The sequence below is a fragment of the Alexandromys fortis genome, unplaced genomic scaffold (assembly GCF_014885135.2).
Source record: "Alexandromys fortis isolate MF-2015 unplaced genomic scaffold, M_Fortis_MF-2015_v1.1 scaffold_81, whole genome shotgun sequence".
NCBI lineage: Eukaryota > Metazoa > Chordata > Mammalia > Rodentia > Cricetidae > Alexandromys > Alexandromys fortis.
The window spans coordinates 311,259-327,499 of record NW_026067960.1 but is presented as its reverse complement, the minus strand read 5'-3'; positions in this window follow the sequence as shown (position 1 = coordinate 327,499).

The following is a 16,241-nucleotide window of genomic DNA, read 5'->3' as shown; positions in this document are numbered from 1 at the left end:
TCGAGATCTAGGCGTTGTCGGGGTCTCTCTATTAGAAGAGAGGGCTCAGTGGGTGGAGGGGCTTGCCACCAATCCTGAAGATCTGAGTTTGCTCTCAGAGACCATATCGTTGCATACACACACTAGCCAGAATGTTTTCACTGGAAAACAGGGATGGCATCAACTTAAAATTTGGCTAACTGCAGTAACCAAATGTGCTGAGGCACACCTGTAAACCAACACTCTCGAGGCTGAGGCAGGAGGATTTGCTAATTCAAAGCCATCACACGTTACATAAGACCCTATATCAAAGCAGAAAAAAATAATAAAACTTCTTCAAAGCAAAGAAGCAATAAAGAAAGACAGTCCACAGGAAAGGGGATTTCAGCCAGCCACTCATCTAACGAAGCACCAGCAACTGGACCAGTCGACTGGAATGTCTGAAATCTCCAGCCCCAGTACATCTTTCCTGTTTTGTTTTGTTAGACAGTCTCACTTTGTAGCCCTGGCTGGCCCAGAACTCACTGTGTAGATCAGGTTGGCTTTGAACTCTCAGAGATTCACCTGTCTCCGCTTCCTGAGTGCTGGGATGAAAAGCATGTACCACCAGACTTGGCCAATGTCTACTAGATACTTATCACAGAAGGGAAAAGTGATGAACGTAAATGAGAAATAAAGTTTATGGGGCTGGAGAGATGGCTCAGAGGTTAAGAGCACTGGCTGATCTTCCAGAGGACCTGAGTTCAATTCCCAGCAACCACATGGCTCACAACCATCAATAATGGGATCCGGCGCCCTCTGCTGGAATGCAGGTGTACATGCAGGCAGGACACTGTACACATAATAAATAGATCTTAAAAATAAATAAATAAATAGTCTACACATGTCTGTACCATTCAACTTATTAAAAAGAATCATGCCATAGCACTCTTAGTCATTCTTAGGTTAACAAAATCAATTTTTGAAAGAATAACATGATAGGGCTGGCGAGATGGCTCAACAGTTAAGAGTGCTTGTTGCCCTTGTGGAGGACCAGGGTTCTGTTCTCAGCGCCCACGTGGCAGCTCACAGTTCCAGGGGATCTGACATCCTTCCGGCCTCTATAGGCACAGCACCCATGTGGTGCATACACATACAGGCAGGCAAACACTCATACGCATAGAAAATAAAACAACTGCTTTTTAAGATTAAGATAGCTAACGTTCTTTCTAGAAGATAAGGAATTCACATTTACTCCCTAACAGCCAGAGGCTCTGTACAAAGTTCACTGGCTTCTACCACGGCAGACTGTCTTGTGGTGGATGTTACACAGAGGGAAAAAAAAAAAAAAAAAAAGTCAAATAAGAGAAACAAAAGTCCAGTGAATGAGACGCACACCCTCGTCACTGATGTATTTGGGAGGACCCAGTGAAAAGTCCAGACTCTTCAGAAATGCCAAGACTAGTAGTCAGGTACCAAGATTGGAATAGCTGTCATACCAACTGCTGAAGAGATTTTTGTGACTTGGTGTCTCTCGACCTTAACAACCATGCAAACCACAGCCAGGTCACGACCTGATTTCGGCCTGTTAAGCTGTTCTCGCTTCTGGCTCCCATTGCCTCTTAATCAGAAATTGGAGCATGTGTTAAACATCGCAGGGGAAAGGACACAGCCCTTCATCTCAGACGCCACGTTTTTTTTTTTTTTATTTTAATGACCTGTTTAAACAGATAAAAACTGACTTTAATAACTGCAAGCGATATTAGACATAGCGAATGGCTCCGCTTCAGATTCTGTATATGGTTAACAAATTAAGCATTTCGTCATTATGGCTGAAGTAAAGAGCTCAGCAGGGCAAGCCGAAAGATTCATACTTCTCCTCTAAGGGACGCAAACAAGCTAGATGGATCCGGCTTCCATTGTAACACTGTAACTTTAATGTAACACTTCAATCCTAAATATGCTCCGGCCAGGACTGGGAAAGGCTTTGAGACTATGGCATGGCAAGCACTTTTGCTTTATAAAGTAAATTTTAGGAGCCAAGATAGGAGACGGAATCCACCTTGTCTCAAGAGCAGGCGAGGCTGTCTTGCCATCCCTTATTTGCCCGCTAGGTGGTGCTGCTTCCCGGTAGCCAGTAACCTTGACAACACACCGTGGGTGAGCCTCAAAGACCCACTTCCCCCGGCAAAGCATCCCACAATGTGTTTGCTTTAACCACTGAAATCACCATCTGAGATGAATTAAGAGCCCACCATTCTCTGGGATGGCTCAGAATAGTGGGTTCAATTCCTGACTCCTTACCTAACGGCTGTGTGGACAATAAAGCTCACTTTTCTCTGTGTCTCGGATACAAAAACAGCAACCACATGTCCTAACTCAAAAGGGTGATGGCAGACAGGAAACCACTGCAGCTGTGCCGGGCACACTATGGGTTTTACTTAATGGGCAGCTGTCTCCCAGTCAACTCCCTGAGGGTGGGTTCTTCGCTGGTAGTTTCCTATCAACAAACCCTGGGTGTAGGAACTGGCATTAGACCCATTTAACAGATGAGGAGATCAAGGCCCAAGAAAGTGAGTAAACTAGCATTCCTAGCTGTGTTTCTGACACGCAGTAAACTCTCGTCTGTATAAATCACTTGTGTGTGCCTCCAAACCTATATTCCACACTAGTTCACTCTGACGAGAATAACAAAAACTAAGAGACATATATCTCTAAGAGACGGCAGTCATTTAAAACTACTCCCTGCACAGTGAGAGGACTCGGAAAATTAAAACACTTGTCTGAGTGTGTTCCCCAGAGTCCCAGATCCCACTGTGGAAGGAGAGAATGAACTCATGAAGATTGCCACCTGACCTCTTAAAACATGCACCAGGACACATGTGTACACACACACACACACACACACACACACAAATAGGTAATAAAATTTAAAAATAAAAAATATCATCCTGCCCCCCAAATGCTTTCCTGCCCCTAAAATAATTCTATATTCTTTCTTTGTATCATGTATAACCTTTAAATTAACTTTTTCCCTCAACATTTATTTCTGAAATCCACATGATGTAACTAGCCTAATAAATCTTTAAAACTTTCCTGAGGTTTGGTTCTGAGGTGAGCTTAACACTCTCCCACTTTAAAAAAAAAAAAAGTTTTACAAGCAAAGAAAAGATGATTCCACAGTTCTGCCCAGTGATAAAAATAGAATCCCAAACCCTCTACCCAACATTCTCCCTCATTCCAGTGACTGTTTTTTCCCTGTCCGTCCTTGAGATGACCTTGGTTAATTACCTGCATCTCAGTGAGTGAATCTACATAGAAAGTGAAGGTTAATTAATGAAGGATTGGTTCTTCCCTAAACCCACCAGGCAGCGGTTGACAGCAAGTTCCCTCTGTGAGGCAATATCCTATTCTCATTAGGAGTGGGCAGATGGGTGTGCCTGCCTTGGACCAGCAAAAAGAAAGGAAGCTGTTTGCTAATGACAGCCTCTCACCTGCCTATGTCTACCACAGCCTCCCCACTAGGTGCCTCTCACCCTGAGCCACCGCTGCCCAAGAACTCACTTACCCCACGGTGTGAAACCAGACAGAAAGGAAGAACGCTCACATGCAGGGTGTACAACACACTTGCATCACTCTGGAGTCCTCTTGACATCCCTCAATTCCACAGATTTTAAACTGAGCTATTCTAGAACAGTCTCCCAGTCAAACCAGGGGTGAAATTGGGGCCACAAGCATTTTACACACTGTGGATGTTCACGGTGTCCCTCCAGGTGCCAGTCACACCTAACCCCTAGCTGAGACAAGCAAAACTGTTCCCAGGCGCTACCAAATTTCAGCTCCCAGGGAAAGGGCAACCCCGATGAGAGAACCTTTGAACTAGGGGGTAAAGTACAGTTTTAAGATTTTTTTTTCCTTAATGTTTCATCATTAGATAATTTCAAACTGACAGGAGAAATGTTTCAAAAGTCATGAACTGATGTGGGACACCCTTCTGTATGCTGTGAATACGTTTTATTACCATTGGTAAATAAAGAAACTGCTTTGGCCTATGGAAGAGCAGAATATAGCTAGGTGTGGAATCCAAACAGATACAGGTAGAAAAAAGGAGGAGTCTGGGAGGTGCCAGCAACCACCAAAGAAGCAAGATGTGAGGTTACAAGCCACAAGACTTGTGGTAAAATAAAGAATAATAGAAATGTGTTAACTTAAGTTGTAAGAGCTAATTAATAATAAACCTGAGCTAATAGGCCAGTTTGTAATTAATATTAAGCCTTATTATTTGGTTATTTGGGAATGGGCAGGTGGGAGAGAAAACCTCAGTTACAATGAACCTCCCCTATTTCCCCCCCAAGTTCCCCAAATGTTGCAACTCCACCAAACGACTATTTAGTGTGGCTGTGGTAGCATTTTTGAGACAGTCTCCTGAAACCTAGGCTGACCTGGAAGTCATAACTGAATATGTCCTTTAACGTCTGCTCCTCTGCCTCCACCTCCCTGCTGAGATTACAGGTGTTGAGTGTTCACACCCAGTTAAGACACTGGCCAGGTCTCACACATTCTAGCAAAATTCTCTTCCCAATAAGCCACATCCTCAGACCCAAATCCCCTGAGGAAAAGCAGGAATTAGGGACTGGAGAGACAGCTTGGTGGCAGTTAGGAGCACTGGCTGCTCTTCCAGAGGACCTGAGTTCAGTTCCCAGCACCCACATAGCAGCTCACGGGGGTCTCTAACTCCAGATCTAATGGATCTGATGCTTTCTGGCCTCCACAGTCCCTTCACACACATGGCGCACAGACATTCATTCATGAAAGCAAAACACTCATGAGTATCAAATGGAAATAAACAGGGTTAAAGGCAGGCATCACCAAAACAGTCATGATTAAGTAGCTGACAGATCTTACTCAAGCCTCAACAAGCGATCATCACCTTCCACTTCCGGGTCCATCATCCTTGCCAGGGTCGGGTCCTCTTAGCGTCTGCCTTTCTAGTCCATGGTCTATCTTTGTTTATTGTGACCATGATGCGTTTGGGGAGGATCACCCCCGCTGTCTTATAAAACATCCCTTAGTATGAGTCTGCCAGAGTTTTCAGTGATGGAACCAAAGAGCCGTGTTTAGAGCAGAGGAAGCCACAGTAGCTTGTGGCTCCTCTGCTGTACGTAGAATGGGGCAGCTGTCTGGGCCGTGGGGAAGGCGGCAGCATCGTCTGTTTCCAGACAGTTCCTCTCATCTCCTTTCTACCTAGTTTGCAATCTCCTTTTGGACTGAGACTACACAGACAATCTGATTCTCACTTAATTTTGCCGATTAATGTCAGCATCGGCTGGGGATTCTTGCGTGTGCTCCTTGTGACTGCGGTGACTGCCACGCGGTGGTGCGGCTCTAATGAAGCCTACATCCACGATGGCGTCCCGCGTTTAAGGCGGGGTCTCTCTTGCTGTCTTTGTCATGCAGCGTCCTGTAAGGTTCTGGGAGATTCCCCTGCTAACACCTCCCGTGCACTCGGGAGCCTTGGTTTGCATTGCAGATGCACGTCACCACATCTGGCTTTTTATGTGGGCTCTGCAGATCTAACTCAGGTCATTCTGCATGACAAGTGCCTTTACCCGCTATCTCGCCAGACCTAGACTCCAACTTTAATATCAGAGTCTGGATATGGCTGTGACTGGGGCTGTCTGGGAGGTGGGGCGAGGCTTCCTTAACATCCAGGCCCTTCTTGCTACCTGTTCTCTGTGCTCTCATAGGTGCCATGACCAAGACAGCTTATAGAAGGAGTTTAATTGGCTCGTGGTTCCAGAGGTATAAGAGTCCATGATAGCCCGGTAGAGGTAGCAGGAGGCAGGTGCCTGAAACAGTAGCTGGGAGCCTACATCTCGAGCTCCATTCCGGGGAAGTCTTTGCTTACCGCCAGGATGAACTGGACCTCAACATCTTTACACGAGACGAGAAGCTTCTACATCTTCACACAAGAGAGACAAGAAGCCTCTTTTATCTTATTCCAAATGATCTGCCAAGGAAGTTAGTGCCGATTCCCTTAGTTTGTTTTCTCTCTCCAGGAAAACATTAATAAACAAATTGGAAATCACACGAGTCAGAACGTAAATTATTTACAGTGTGCTTGAAGATCTCAGAGGGCTTTATAAGGTGAATAATTTATCAATTCACAGGCAGCTTTTTTTCACTAATTAAGGGTGAAATTTTACCAATAAAGCTTGAGAGGTTTAGGGAGGTACATGGAGTAAAGATTGGCTCAACACAACTGAGGGTTACTAACCAGGATACTACATGCCAAGCACTTGGCTGGACATAGCCATTAGAGAATTGCATGATGGGAGGCTGGGATGTGGCTCAGGGGTAGAGCATTTGCCTAAATCTCTGATACAGCAAATACAGAGAAGGAAAAAAGAAAGATCAAAGAAAGGAAGACAAAGAATTGCATGACGGGGTGCCTGCTTTCAGCTGCCTGTGAAGGTAGGCGGCGTGTCCCCAGAGCCAAGTGCAGAAATGCCATTCACCAGAGCTGCTCCCCAGATAGGCCTGAGGCCCTGGCGTGCAGGAACATAAGAACCAGCAGAATGAGGATATATAAGAGACATATTGTTAGACTGGCAAACATGACAAAGTCCGGGTTGTCCGTAAGGGCATGGCAACGCCTGTCTTCACACTGGAGCAGCTAACAGCCCAGGAGTGGTTCAGTTCTCAAGACTGGATACCTAAGCCATTCCAACCGTGCTCCGAAGGCCTGGAGGACGCCTGGAAAGTTCCTGGCCTTCAGCATTTGTCGGAAGCCTGAAGGAGGGGAGTCTGGACTGAGTAAAGAACAGGTCTTTCATGAGTGTCCGCCTTCCACACAGCCTGTTCGTTTCCTTCCGGTTTAAAACACTGTTTCTTCCCCGGCTGTGTTTACCAAATAATTGTTCTTCCACATTCAGGTGCAGGAAATGAGACACAGCCAAGTCCCCGTTCATATTTATTGAAAAACTCTCGTCTCCAATCAAAAGCCATCTTCTCCCGTCTCCTACTGACCTTCAACTTTGGCGCCTCTGCCTCCGTTGTTCCTGCCATCTTTGCTGCATCCGGAGTTGTTCTTCCCGCCAATGTTAATTTTACAAGCGTGGCTAGGTCTATGAGAACAGATGTGGAACTCATAGAAACTCTGAGTCTAGCTGGATAACCCCGATCAGTCTAACACACCATTCAGCCTTAGCAACCAACACTTCCATAAGGGTGTGGTAGGAACTGGCAAACCGACTGAGCCGTGAATAAACTGGTTTTGCCAGCTTTCTTCACTGCTGTGCCCTGGACGTGACTAACAACAGTTCAGAGGATAAGCATCGTGTTAGGATGGAAGGGAGGGACTAGGAAGCTGCCCGGTGTGCAACGGCAGGTCAGTCAAACAAGGGGGCACCTGGGAACCCACAGTGTGAGTGGCAGTTCTGGCGGGGGTGGGGGTGCATGCTGTGGGGACTCAATGGAGAATAAAGAAAAGTCTAGAAGATTCTCTCCCCCAAGCATTCTGTGGAAGTTCTAACACTGTGTTGGGGGGATACTTGTACACTGTGAAGATGCGCTGCTGTGATTGGTGTAATCAACAAAGCTGAATGGCCAATAGCTAAGCAGGAGAGGTGGGACTTCCAGGTCGAGAGAGAATGCTGGGAAGAAGGAAGTGAAGCTACCTGCCAAATGCAGAGGAAGCAGGATGGGCTGTACAGAGTAAAGGTAACAGAGCCACGTAAAAGAACGTAGATTAAAAGATAAGCGTTAATTTAAGTTGTACGAACTAGTCAGGAACAAGCCTGCGCTAAGGCCCAGCTTTCATAATGAATAACAAGTTTCCTTGTCATTATTTGCAGGCTGGTGGTCCCAACAGGAAATGAGTACTGTTCACCCTGGAAGCACTTCCTGTACCGCTGATGTTCAGGATGAAGGAAACTCACTCAGTCTGAACGGTGGGCGAAAGACACCTCCTATAGCCAAGGTGGGAGGCGTTTCCTGAAGACCAAACAAGTGCCAAGTGCCCTCCACCTGCTGTGGTAAAACAGCATGGGGGCAAAGTTCATGCGTGGCTTGCACCTGCGCCCTCTCCACACACTCTATCCGCCTTCCTCTAGTTTCTACAAACAAGCCAGAGGAAAGCATCTTGGCTCTCACTGCCGCTTTCTTCACCTCCCTATGAGAAAAACAAACTTTTCAAAGCATCTGCTGGTACCGATCTATAGTGAAACGAAAATGTTGCTTCTTCTATGCAGAGTCATATTCAAATTCAAAACCCAACTCCTATTCTCACCACCGGGACTTTTCCCCCTCTGCCCGTGTGTGCCAACAATGAACGTCATTCCGCAGACGTCTTCCATCTTTCCCTTAGGATGTGGTCTCTCCTGGAGCTCCCTGAAGGAAGCTAGGCAGGCTGGCCAGCGAACCCCAGGGGTCCTCTTATCTCTAATTCCCAGTGCTAGGCCTGTGTTTTTCACATGGATTCTGAAGATTCTGAAGATCGAAGTCCGAAGTCAGTTGGTTGTGCCTGCGAGGGAAATCCTTCACCAACTGGAGCTGTATCCTCGCCCTCTGCATATCTCACGTGCTGAATTTTACTTGGGGTGGACCTTGTCTTACAATGACCAGTCTCTGGCATCAGCACTGATTCACAGATGGGTCAAACCCTCAGCACCCCCACCAAGACCCCAACTCTAATACTAAAGCTGATGGCTGAGTCTCACTGCCATCCTGGACACAGACAGAAGTCACTCCAGTAACATCTGCTTTTACTGTGAGGAGAAGAAACCCAAAATCACACTGGGTGGAGTTTCTTAAGTCTGGCACTAAGAAACATGGGGTCACAGCCACAAGGATCAGGCTCCGTCCACCCTATCATCCCTCCCTCCATTTGGCTGTCACTCCCAGGACCACCTCTTGGCCCAAAATTATTGCTGGAGTCCCTGCTACCATAAACATATTCCAGGTATCAGAAAGGATGGTAGGGGAAGCAAAGAAACACCCACCCCCGCCTCTTAAATTCATTTCCCACATAGTGGAACAAAACCTTAGATTCACGGTCCCACTTGGCTGCAAAGGATCATGGGAGAATTTACTTTATTGGGGGCTCTCATGTGGTACTTAGCAACTGAAGGTCAAGGGTAGGGAGTATGGGGAGGGGCGGGTATGGGGTTAGCAAGTAATCGGCTCTCCCACTCACTCCAATATGGCTTATGTCCGGTTTTAATTTGTCTTTCTCTGCTTCTCCTTAAGTGCTAAGAAAAATAATGAGATATCTAAAGTTTCCTGAAACCCTGAAAGCGAACTCATTTACCTTTATAATTTTCTATTAATCTCCTCCCCGAATTCATTTTGCATTTAATTCCGGACCCCAACACTTTAATACCGTCTCTTCAGTCTTCACACATTAGCGGTCTCGGTCATGTCAGACTTTCTCTTCTCTCTTATGTTCATCTATTTGAACTTTCAGTGGTCTTCTAGCCGATCCTTTATCCTTTTTATTACGAGAGCATGAAATTTTATAATCCCCGGGAGTTTCGTTAGGCGGCTGCTGCGAAGCTCTTAACCTCTGCTAATTTATTCCTTCATTTTTGACTTTCAGATCAGAAGCACGCCTTAAATATTTTGTTTTTGAATACGAAAGTAACTTTTATTAAGTAGGTTTATTGCATTAATAGATTTTTATTCTCGTTTTTACAGTTATATTTAAGTTCCCTGCTAGTTATGCTACAGATCATTTTAATAACAATTTATAATGCGGTGTGATATAATTTATACCTGAATATTGTAAAATGCACACAAATAAACTACAGAGCAATTTTATAAGACGTCACCTGAAAGTCATAGCCAAGAAACACAGATTTTTTTAACTCCCAATTTCATTGATATTTATTACAAAAGAAATTCTGAAGCAATAATAGTTTTCTTTTTTAAGAGAAAACAGAAATTAAGATGGTGTCTCCTAAAATAGAACACGTTCTGGTTTTGCTTTTTTTTTTTTTTTTTTTATTTACCTCAATCCTGTCGCCTCTCTGCTTTGACTCCTGGAAGGCAGCAGGGGACCCATATTTCCTTCAGTTCTCCATTTCAGGAACGATCAATCCTCGGCTATGAAAATTCTTAGTTCAGGTTACGTCAGCAAGAACAAGCCTGCCGGCGTTAACTGAGATATATATGTGACAGTAAAGTCGTGAGGGTTATTGCAGGGCTCTCCGTGTTCCTCCTCTGTGGAAGATCTGGCAGGAAAACGCAGGCTGGCTGATCAGAATGCAAATGTCACGCATATATTTGCAGGCCAGGAGAAGGGAAGACCCAGGCATGAACTTGGAGAGTTTAAAGCTCCTGGCTATGAAAATGAGACCCATAACAAGGAACAAACTGTCACCAGGGGGATTGGACTCTGGCAGTCTTTCCTTCCTAGTAACAACCTGTGTGCTTCTCTATCACAAGCACCCCCGGCTCTGTTGGTGGAGTGCTGGCCCGGAATGCAGAAAGCTCTGGGTGCCTCACCCCAGCACGAGGGAATACATCATTCATTCATTCATTCATTCAAGTGTTTCTTCATGCCAAGCAAAGTCAGCCTTGCAGGGTGAATTCCTGGTTTCTCAATCAGGCATTTTCAGTGCCTGAGTCGATGTCTATGTCCTCTCCTCTCAAGAAGAGCCATTTACTCTTCCTTCAGGAACCTCCTTACCCCTTCCGTCTCACACACCCAGTCAAGAGATCCAGTCTGCCCAATCAAAACGCCTTTCTATGAACACAGTGATTGGTTCACAGTTGGGCAGATGAGCCCAGCAGAAGCCATCTGAAAAGTTCTCAGGACTATATAGAAAGCACTCACAGAGTCGGAAGCCATCACAGAGTGTGAAGCCCTCACCTAAGACATGGCGTGAATTAGCAGCGCCAACAGCCTCACATACCCCCGAGAAATAAACCTACCAGAGTGCCAAAATAATGCAGGAAAAGAACGTCACGCCTGAGGCCATAGCCAGCCCTGCCCTTGGTTATATAAATCAAATCTCCAAACCAAGGATGTGTAGTTCAGTCTTCTAGCGTGATCGCTGCTGTCCATCCCAGTACCCGCCCCAAGTCACCCAGAGGCTGTAGAAGCCCAGTGTGTTACCAGCATTGCACAGCAACATGTACCGTATAAAATTCTACCCAAATCACAACTCAATTACGGCAGAGCGACCATAAATACACTTTTACTCTTAAAACATGTTTATCAGATGAAATAAGGTCTTCCACGGCTGAGATTTCCATCACTATTACTTGATTCTGTTTACCCACTGAGTTAACTATTCGCCCTCTCGGGCAGCTGGAGGAAAAAATTAAAGGACAGAAAATAAATGAACAGAATTCTATCTGGTGAATCATTTTTTTTTTCCTCCACAAAGTAAAAAAAAAAAAAAAGATTAGTTTCTGCCCAGGTCATGAAAAATTCCAATCATCTTTTGGACCATAGCCTGAGAATCATTTCATAAAGTAATATCAGAGATGATGTTAAATTAATCAGTCCTGTATTACAGCTGATAAATTCTAGCACTGGTTCCTTCTCAAGGAACATGGGGCATTTTAGCACCGGACTCTCGAATTGTACTCCTGAGGTTGTGCCATCTCTGCCCTTCACGGGTGTGACCTATAAAGTATCACCCACACACATGTGTTGTCTGAGTTTTTTGTCCTGCCCAGCTCCTGCATTAGTTAAGTCCCAAAGAAATCACACAGAGGTCTACATTAATTATAAACTGATTGACCTAGTATCTCAGGCTTCTTATTAACTCTTACACCTTATATTAGCCCATTACTCTTATCTGTGTTAGCCACGTGGCTGGGTACCTTTTTCAGCGAGGCAGTCACATCTTGCTTCTATGGCTGGATCAGGACTGCGGAGAAATGGGCTTCCTTCTTCCCAGAATTCTCCTGTTCTCATTGACCCACCTCTACTTCCAGTCTGGTTGTCACGCCTATACTTCCTGCCTGGCTACTGGCCAATCAGCATTTATTTAAAATATAATTGACAGAATACAGACGATTGTCCCACACCACATGCGTGCCAGATCTCTGTGTGCAAATTATGTTCTACACCCATGAGGTCTAAACTAACCAACAGGACTTAAAGAGATGGCCCAGCAAGTTAAGAGCTCTAGATACTCTTGTAGAGGACCTGAGCTCAGCTCCCAGCACCCAAATGGAGAGTCACAGCCACCTGTAATTCCAGTTCCAGGCCCTCAGATGCCCTTTTCTGGCTTCCAAAAGCCCCTGCACATACATGTATACACACACACACACACACACACACACATTTTTGAAATAATAAATCTTTAAGGTGAACAAGAAAACTGGCGTCAGCTCACCTGCAAACATCCATGTGACTGTCAACCTGGGCCCCCAATGGCTATGCAAACCTTCAGGGTCCTTTGGGTTCCCACTTCTCTGTCTACTTTTTATTACATCTGTGTGCATGCATGCGTACACGTGCGTGTGTGTAGATCAGAAAACAACCTCAGGGATTCAAACCTCTGCTTTCAGTATGTGGATCCCAAAGAGTGAACTAGGGTTGTCAGGCTGGGAGACCACTGAGCCAGCAAGCTGGTCCTGGGTTCCCTTTTCTCACTAGAGCTAACTGGGAGGGGCAGAGAGAATGTGTTAACGCTGTGACCACAGCTGTGATGTGTACAGAGCTGGCCACCACAGGGTCTTCCCTGCGCCCATCCATCCCAGCGAAATCACCGGTTCGCTCGCCACGTGAAGTGTGCTATGCTAGCGGACTGATCGTTTTTAACCCCAGATTCTATTTCAGGCATGTAGAGACGTCGGAAGGAGAGAGACGGGGAAAGACCCAAATCCCACCGGAGTTCCCTTTCTGCACCGTAGGGACCAACATTTAACACGGTTAATTTTTTTTCCTTTAAAAGGGGGTGGGGGGTAGGTGGGGGAATAAGATGAACATTTCTTTGTCAAGAAGAAGCTTTTAGTCATTGTGACACCAGGCTTTCCTGCAGCAAAAATATTACTGATAGCATCTTCCCTGTGAAGTGCATCGTTATCAATACGCACTTAAACCCGCGCTCCAGTCTCGCTGGAGAGGCACCTGCTCTGCCTCCAGATCTGTTTAATACCTCGGGGATACATCACTTAATAATTTAGTGCTAAACCATTTAGCATTTTAGCCCATCATCGCTTATATTACACACAGGATCTCAGTGATGTCTGCTAAAATTATGTGTTAGCCGCCGTATGTGTGTGTAAAACTTAATAAGTCTTCTTTCGCCCCTCAAGTTTAATAACTGATTTTCTTACATTTATGGATGTGAAATTTTATGGCTTGTGGATATAGCTTGAGCCTAAATCTTCATATCTTATAAATTGATTTTTAGTTTCCTTTTTGACCTTATGAATTTCAATCAGACGTTGACCTCTTGTTGCTCGTGAATCTGACTGATTTAATGTCACCTAACAATAACAGTGGGACAGAGCATTACCATACGAGGCCACGGGCTTCGCACAGACCCAGAACTAGATCCTGGAGGCTCCCGGGAAGAAAAACACTTGAACCAAGAGCACTCTCTAACGTTCGTATTCACTACTGGCCTGGCCTGGCCTGGCCTGGCCTGGCCTGGCCTGGCCTATCCCTGCTTAGGCATCAAACAAGCCCAGCGGTAGGAAAATCCCAAGGGAAGTAGTCTTGGTTGGTTTGCGTCAGCCTGACACAAGCTGGTGTCAACGTAGAAGAAACCTCAGCTGAGAAAGTTCCCCCCCCCATCAGACTGGCCTATAGGCAAGCCTGTGGGGCATTTTCTTGATTGGTGATTGATGTAGAGGAACCCGCCCACCGTAGGCAGTGCCACCCCTGAACAGGTGGTCCTGGTGTGTTTAAGAAAGCAGGCTGAGCAAGATATGGGGAGCAAGCCAGCAAGCAGCACCCCTTCATGGCTTCTGCTTCAGCTCTTCCCTCCATGTTTCTGCTCTGCTTGAGTTCCTGCCCTGACTTCCCTCAGTGAGGGAGTGCGACCTGAAAGCTGTAGGCTGAAGCCAACCCTTTCCTTCCCAGGTTGCTTTTGGTCACAGGGTTTATCACAGCCATAAGAGAAGAGCAAAGTAGAACGGGGTAGTTGGTTAATACCGCCCAGACTCAGACCAGAACGTTCACCTGCCACGGGAGAGACACAAAGATGCTAATTCTACCTGTTTGGTTGGGGCTGAAAAGAAGAGAAAGGTTGCTCTTCAGTCACCTCAGCAAGGGGAGGACACTTGGAATGTTTACCCTGGGGAGAGGGAACCTTTTAAGCGGTTGCTCTTCCCAGCTGCTTGTCACGCCTCTGTCCTGGATTGTGATCCGCAGAGTAGGCGGCAGAAATGGAGAAGCTGAAGAATTTCGGCTTTGTTTCCTGGCTGAGCTAATTTAATTTAATTGGCTTACTGAATAGCTAGGGGTTGTTGTTCATTATTCCTTATTAAGAAAGATTCAACCAAAACAAAAGCAGCCCCTTCTCTCTTGTTCTCTCTTTGTTATGAACACAGGGGTCCAGCATTGCTGCAGTGTGATCAACAGCTCTCAAAACATAAACAGCTAAACTCTGGCTCTACTCAGGAGCTTCCCTCCATGATTCATTCTCTTGAAAAAAATCTAAAAATCCCCCTAGATTGCCGCAGCCTAATGCTGGCGCCGGAATGCTGACTAACAGTGAAATTACTTGGGGGAGAATAAATCTCTGCTGAGAACTTAAGTAGCTGCCCTACTTAACACACTAGCTTTGTCAGAGGCTGCTAACAGAGAAGCTGACCTTCAAAACTCAGATCCGGCGTGACCCTCACTTCAAATCCCGTGTCAGCTTCCACCATTTAGACTCCAGACACCAATACCTCATGTCAGCCCACCAATAGACAGGCTCACAACAGCAGCCACGGGTTTCTGTTTGAAGGTATTTTCCAGAAGAAGGCAATTTTTGTTTCTTGCCTGCTTTGCTGGCAAGTTCATCTATCCCATGGTTGAGATACTCCTTCACAGATGTTAGAACTAAGTTCTTCAGGATTCCCTTGCGGACTGAAGTCCAGCAGCTCTCCCAGAATCCTCCTGGGCTCCAGCACCAGACTGGGACTGCTGAGACATCCAGTCTCGAGGACCACGTACCAGGTCCTCAGCCTCTCCATCTCCAGTGTGAGACATCCTGTGGGCCAGTCTGATAATCCCCTTTTAATATAGAAATCCATTCAATAATTGTGTTTCTTTACATAGCCATAGTGTGGCATTGTTGCTCTTTGGAGACACAGTTTCATGTAGCCCGAGCCGGACCTAGAGTTTGTTAGGTGGCCAAGGCTGGCCTTGAACTCTTCACTCCCCCCACCCCCCATCAAGTGTTGGGAGGACAGGCACGCACCCACGGGCTGTTTTATAGATGAATATGCCAACACAGTCGGAGCATCTAACGACGATGCCCACATCACGTGGTCCATGAGTGATGCCCATTGCTGTGGAGTGGGGAGAGCGCAAGAGGAAGAAGCTGTATTTCTGAGAGCGGTACCCACGAGAGCCTTGCCACCATCCGTCTACAACCACGGACGTTCTCACCTCCCATCCTAGGCCTTAGCCCAAACGCCCACAAGTGTGCACCACTAGTTATATTTTTTGATGCTCATTTGAATAATTTTAGACTTGTGAAAGTCTTTCTTTAATGTTTGCCGTCCATCTACAATGCTGTTTTTAGAGGGGAAACTGGGACTTTATTTTCAGCAACCAAGAAACAGCACTGTCTCATTCCAGGGGTGGATAAATGTGCATTCTTATTGAAAATGTTTAGCTAAGATGTGAAACATACATTTTTTTTGAAGGAATTTCTTCTTCGGATGAACGCTGCATAGCATGCTATGAAAAGCACGGGATGTCGTTCACAAGGGATTGGACGTTACAGGAGATGGTGTATCAGCATACAGCCACAGAAGGAACCGAGCAGGGTAACTGCACTGTGATAAACTGCAAGAGGACTAATGAGGGGCTAATTAGAGTCCCTACAGGTAAGGAAGCCGAAAAGAAGGGAATTGAGTTAAAGGGATGGTGGACAGCATGGGAGTTCCCAGCTGGGTGGAGACCACGAAGCTACAGAAGCTCAGCGAACTCCAGGCAGAAGCGATAGAGAAATAAAACTAATCCAACACTCAACATAGCTGCTTAGGCCAAGAGACAGATACAAAGCCTTAGAATGGGCCAACTAGATGGCTCAAGGGATAAGAGGGTTTGCACCAAGCCTAATGACCTGGGTTCAATCCCTGGAACCCACAAGGAGGAA